The sequence below is a fragment of the Sarcophilus harrisii genome, chromosome 2 (assembly GCF_902635505.1).
Source record: "Sarcophilus harrisii chromosome 2, mSarHar1.11, whole genome shotgun sequence".
NCBI classification, from domain to species: domain Eukaryota; kingdom Metazoa; phylum Chordata; class Mammalia; order Dasyuromorphia; family Dasyuridae; genus Sarcophilus; species Sarcophilus harrisii.
In genome coordinates this window covers 604231883-604238097 of record NC_045427.1, presented here as the reverse complement: position 1 = coordinate 604238097, position 6215 = coordinate 604231883, and positions in this window count along the sequence as shown.

The window sequence follows — 6215 nt, the reverse complement described above, 5'->3', positions numbered from 1 at the left end:
CTCAACTGTATTTTGATTCTGTCCACTGCCTTCTCTGGACCATCTTCTGTCAGCCCATTCCCACCCTTACTTAATCTCCTCCCCTCCTACTTCCCCCTCAAATAAAATAGATTTCTATCTTCAACTGATTATGTACATTATTGCATTTTTGAGTCAATACTGATAAAAGTAAGATTGAAGTAATGCCCATCATCCACCTTCTCATCTTTTTCTCTACTATAGTAGGTTATTCAAGAAATAATTTACTTCATTCTTACCTCTCCCTTCCTTCTGCACCCAGTGTACTCTTCTTTCTGATCCCTTAATTTTTTATGTAATTCCCTCTAATTCACCTTATACCTGTATCCTCTGTCTATGTATATTCTTTCTAGCTATATTATTAGTGGTACCATTTTTAAGAATTTCAAATATCAAGTAGAGTCAAGATGGTAAAGTAAAGGCAGGAACTTGCTCAAGCTCTTCCTCATACCCCTTCAAATATCTTTAACTAATGTCTCTAAACACATTTTATAACATCAAAACCCACAAAAAGAGTGAAAAAAATTTCAGCCCAATACAAGTTGGAGGTTCAGCAGGAAAGGTCTGTCATACCAAGATGAAATTGGAGTACAGTCTGGCATAGACTGAAGCAACACAGCTCCAGCAACTCAGCAGACCTTGGGAGCCACTGATAAAGTAATAGTAGTAGCAGCTCTTTTCAGCTCAAACATGATAAGGAATGGAACAACTAGTCAGAAAGAAATTATAGAAGTCTCTTTGCTATCACTGAGATGGACACTGCTATTTTTCCCATACTCAGGGTTGCAATTATGGCTGGCAGTAACAGGATGAGAAGGGACACTACCAGAGCTTTTAGCCACAGTGAAGTAGGGACTCTCCTCATAGTTCCAGGGCAGAAAATAGTGCTTGTGTGTTCACTCACAGACCAGATCATAGACTAGGAGGGTATTAAATACACTTCTCATTAGATCATATTATTTTGGAAGATATAGATTTGTAGAAATATCTCTGAAAACAGTTATGCAAAACCCCTGAAGCTTTGGATAGTGTACCTTCCATTCTTTAACAAACAATTCAACATAAAGTAAAAGTCTGGGAAAATGAGACAGAAACAGAACTACAGCTTGGAAGAGCTGAACAGAAAAACAGATTCTGATTGTAGAAAGTTACTACAAGGAAGATTACACAATACGCTCAGAAGATAACAAATTCAAAGCTTCTACATCCAAAACCATCAAGAAAAATATGAATTGGTCTGAGGTAAGAGAAAAATTACTGGATGAAAGGGGAAAGGAGAAATAAAATGGAGAACATAAAAGAGGCAAGGAAAAGCTTTTTACAGTGAAAGGGAATAGAGGAGAGATAGGGTGAGGTGAGGGACCTTTACTCTTCTTATCAGAACTGTCTCAAAGAGGGAATAAACACATACTCAATCAGGTATAGAAATAGATCTTGCTCTACAAGATAGTAGGAGGAAAAGAGGATGTGATGGGGGGAGTGATAGAAGGGAGGTCAGATACAAAACAGTTTTGACTACAAACAAGGAGAAAGTAGAGAGAGAATAGAATAAGTTGGGGAAATGCACTAGCAAGAATAATTGTGAAAAAAATTAAAGCACATTCCTCTGATAAAGTCCTCATTTCTCAAACATATAGATAATTGACTCAAATTTATAAATAGAAGAGCTATTCTCCAGTTGATAAATGATCAAAAATTAATAACAGTTTTCTGATGAGGTATCTATGGCTGCATGAAAAAAATGCTACAGCTCACTATTGGACAAATGCAAATTAAAAATTAAAACAATTCTGAAGTACTACTGCATACCTATTAGATTATCTAATGGGCTAGAAAAAGAAAATGACAAATGTTGAGGGGATGTGGGAAAAATGATACATTAACGCATTGTTGGTGAAATTGTGACCTGCTTTAGCCATTCTTTAGAGCAATTTTAAACTATACTGAAAGGGCTACAAAACCATGCATATCTCTTGACTTACCAGCTTAATTACTAGGTTTGTAGCCCGAAAGAGAGAAAAGCCAAAAAAAAAAAAAAAAAAAAAAAAGGAAAATGGCCTATATATACAAAGATATTTATAACATCTCTTTTCTAAGGTCTTTATCCTAGAAATTTCCTAGAAATTCCTGGAAATTGAGGGGATATCCATCAATTGGGGAATGTCCAAATAAATTGTGATATATAATTATGATTGAATACTATTATGCTATAGGAAATGATGATCAAAATGCTGTCAAGGAAACCTGAAAAGACTTCCATGGTCACATGAAAAAATGAAATGTTCTAGATACAAAAGTAACAGCAATGTTGCAAGACAATCAACTGTGAATAACATAACTATTCTCAGCAACACAATGATCCAAGAAACCCTTGAAGGACTTAAAATGAAAAATGCTATCCATTCCCAGAAAGAACTGATGGGTGTGAATGCAGATTGAAGCATATTGTTTTTTAAGTTTTATTTTTATTGAGAGCTTTTTTTGGTCTATGTTTTCTTTCACTGTATAACTATTATGGAAATGTTTTGTATGGTTACACACATATAATCTATACTGAATTGTCTATATTCCTTAAAAGAAGGAAGGGGAAGAATCTTGTACTCAAAGTTTTAAAAACAAATTTTAGAATTGTTTTACATGGAATTGGGCGGAAAACAAAATGCTGGGGAAAAAAAGAATCATCTTCCCATGTAGAGATGTAAACGGTTCAGCTCCACTGAATCCTTTATGTTTTCTTCTTCCATTTCCTTTTTAGGTTTCTCTTAGGTCTTGATATTGGAGCTCAAATTTGCTTGAAATGTTTCTATTTCATTGAATGATGATTTTTTTCCCTTGAAGTATTATGCTTAATTTTTCCAGGAAGGCAATTCTTAGTTGTAGTCCTAGCTCTTTTGCCTTCTAGAATATAATGTTTCATGACCTCTGGTCCTTTAGTGTTGCAGGACCTAAATTCTATATAATCCTGAATGTGATTGTACTATAATTGAATTGTTTCTTTCTGGTCACTTGAAGTATTTTTTCTTTGACTTGATAATTCTGAAATTTATCTATAATGTTTCTTGGAGTTATTTTGAGTTCTTTTTAGTGAGCTGATCTGTGTATTCTTTCAATGCCTATTTTGCCCTCTGATTCTAGCACGTCAAAGCAGTTTTTCTTGATAATTTCTTGAAAGAAATCCTCTTTTATGGCTTTTAAGTAGTCCAATGATTCTGACATTTTTTTCTTCTGAATCTATTTTCCAAGTAAATTGTTTATTCCAATGACGTATTTTATATTTTCTTAAAATTCTTTTCATTCTTTTAAATTTGCTTGATTGACTCTTGATTTCTCATTTAAAAATTAATTTATACTTGCTCAATTCTAGGTTTTAAAGAGTTCTTTCCTTCAGTTAGCTTTTGTACATCTTTTTCCATTTGGTCAATTGTACTTTTAAGGAATTGTTTTCTTCAGTGGATTTTTGTATGTCCTTCCTTTGACCAATCCTACTTTTTAAGCAGTAGTTTTCTTTTTCCAAGCTGTAGTCTCTTTTGTTCCCACAATTCTCTTGTATAATCTCATTTCTTTTTCTAAATCCCTCCCCAATTTCCACAAATTTTTTTCTACCTCTCATCCAATTTTAAGCTCATTTTTTGAGGTCTTCCATGAATTTTTTTCTGGGCTTGAAACACTTCCTATTTTTTGTTTAGGACTATGCCCATGTGTGTAATGACATTGTCATCATCTTTTGAGTTTGCATCTTAATAGTCTGTCACCATAATAATTTTCTATGGTCAGATTCTGATTTTGTTAGGTTTTTCTTCTCTTTTTTGGCCTTTTTTCTTCTTAAAAATTTTGAACTTTTGGCCAGGATGTAAGAAGCACTATCTCAGGCATCTTGTACCAGGCACGTGTTTACCTGGTCCTTTACTGATTGTTCAGCAGTCCATACGGGTGCCTCATGTCTGGTGCTATGCTGAAAGAGTGGCTGGTACTGCTGAAGACTATAGGGGTCTGGCAGTTTATCTGGTGCTGAACTGGGGTCCTAGTGCTGGTATCTGGTGTATGCTGAGACCAGTGGGACATTGCCGTTGTTCCCCAGAACTACATTGAAGTATGTGATGATCTGGTCACTGGAAGCTGCCTATTTGCCTAGGGCTATGCTGAAGTATATAAAGGTTTGGTACTGGAAATTGTCTGTTTGCCTTGGGCTACATTGAAACACATGTTGGATTTCAGAGCTGGAGTCTGCCCATTATCCTAGCTATCCTAAAGCTCATGAGAGGTACTGGTTTTCCTGGTTGCCTGCTCCACTGCACTGGGGCTCAGGTTCTTCTACAGGTTTGTTGAGGTGGAGCTTGCTTCTGGTTTGCTGGGATGCTTCCTTTCTGGAGTGAGTTCCCTTTTTACCTGTGTGAGATAAACTTCTCCTAATGAACCTCCAAGTTTCTTGTACTCAATGATTGTTTCATCCCATTTTTTTTTTTTTTTGCTGATTCTGCTGTTCAAGAATTTGCTTGGAAGTGCGATTTTAGGGTTGTTTGGAGGTGAAAATGGAAGAGTTATGGGGATTTATTGTTTACCATATTGGCTTCAGAAAATTAGTCTTTCATAATAAAAAAATTAAAAATCCCATCTCATCTAATCAATCCATCACTGCATCATTCTAAATCCATTCTCTCTTTTTGAGGCTAGACTTGAGAGAGCTGTCAATAATCAATGCTTCCTTTTTCCTCTCATTACTCTTCTTAATTTTCTTCAGTTTGGCTTTATACTTCATTATTCAACTGAAACTTCCTCTACAAAGTTACCTAAGACCTTTTAGTTTTCAAATCTAATGGCCTTTTAAAAATGCTCATCCTTCTTCTTCTATGACTTTGATAGTGTTGATCACCCATTCTTGATACTCTCTTCACTTTAGGTTTTAGAAGACCATTCTTTCCTGTTTCTCCCACCTATCTAACATTTTGGATATTATTTTTTCCTTTGGTTTTCTTGATATTGTTTCTCCTGTTTCTCTTAGTTGGTTCTATTTTTGTTTGACGTCTCATTCCCTTTTGCTGAATCTTCAACAAGGTCACACTCGTTAACACAGGATGTACTCAAGATTCTGTTCTGGACCCTCTTCTCTTCTTCCACCATATTGTTTCACTTGGTAATTTCATAGCTCCTATGGATCCAATTATCTCTATGCAGATGATTCTTGGGTCTCTTTCAGTAGTTTATACTATCCCCCACATCTCTAATTGCTTAGATATTTTGAATTGAATATTCAATAGATATCTTAAAATCAACACGTCCAATTCTATCTCTGAAATATCTCATATATACATCTTTCTTCTTCTTTGACATTGCTTCCACCTGGTCCCAGGTGGTAGCATTAACTCATGCTTAGATTATTGAAATAATCCTCTGGTTTGGCTCTTCCGAATCATGCTGATTTCACATTGTCATCCATCCATCACCCAGCTGCTAAAGTGATCTTCCTAAGGCATGTAGCTGACTGTGTCATCCTATTATCTTCAGAATCAAATATAAAATTCTGTTTGACTTTTAAAGATCTTCACAAGCTGACACCCATTACCTTTCTTGTCAACTTAGTCCTTACTCACTTCCACATATCCAGTCACTTTCCCAATTGTGTGTATTTTCATTGATTGTGTCTCATGCTTGGAATCCTCTCTTTTCTTTCTGGCTTTCCTGGATCCTTTCAAATCTCTCAGTTCTATTGTACCTTTTATAAATAAGAAGCCTTTCCTGTTCTCTTTAATGGAGTGATTTCTCTTTAAGATTATTTCTAATTTTCTTTCCATATTGATATGTGACTATGTAGATATAGATATTTTATATAAAGATATATTTATCTAAATAGAGTGCCTACCAGGCATAGAGATAGCCTATGCAAAGATATGACAACAGGAAATTCTGCTTATGAGGAAGAACAAGATGGTAGATTTGGGTGAACTGTACAGTAAGAGAAGAATGATGTTAAAAAGTACTGAAAAAGTAAGCTGAGGTCATATTGTGAAAGATTTGAGATGTTTAACAAAGGATGTTATATTTTATCCTTGCAGCAATAAAAAACTTTTGAAATTCATTGAGTAGGTAAATTATTGGATCTGTATTTTGGAAAATCACTTTAATAGCTAGGAGTGGGGAATGAATTTTTGTGAGATGTTTAAGGTTCAGAGACATGTTAAGAGGTTACTGTAGTAGTCTAG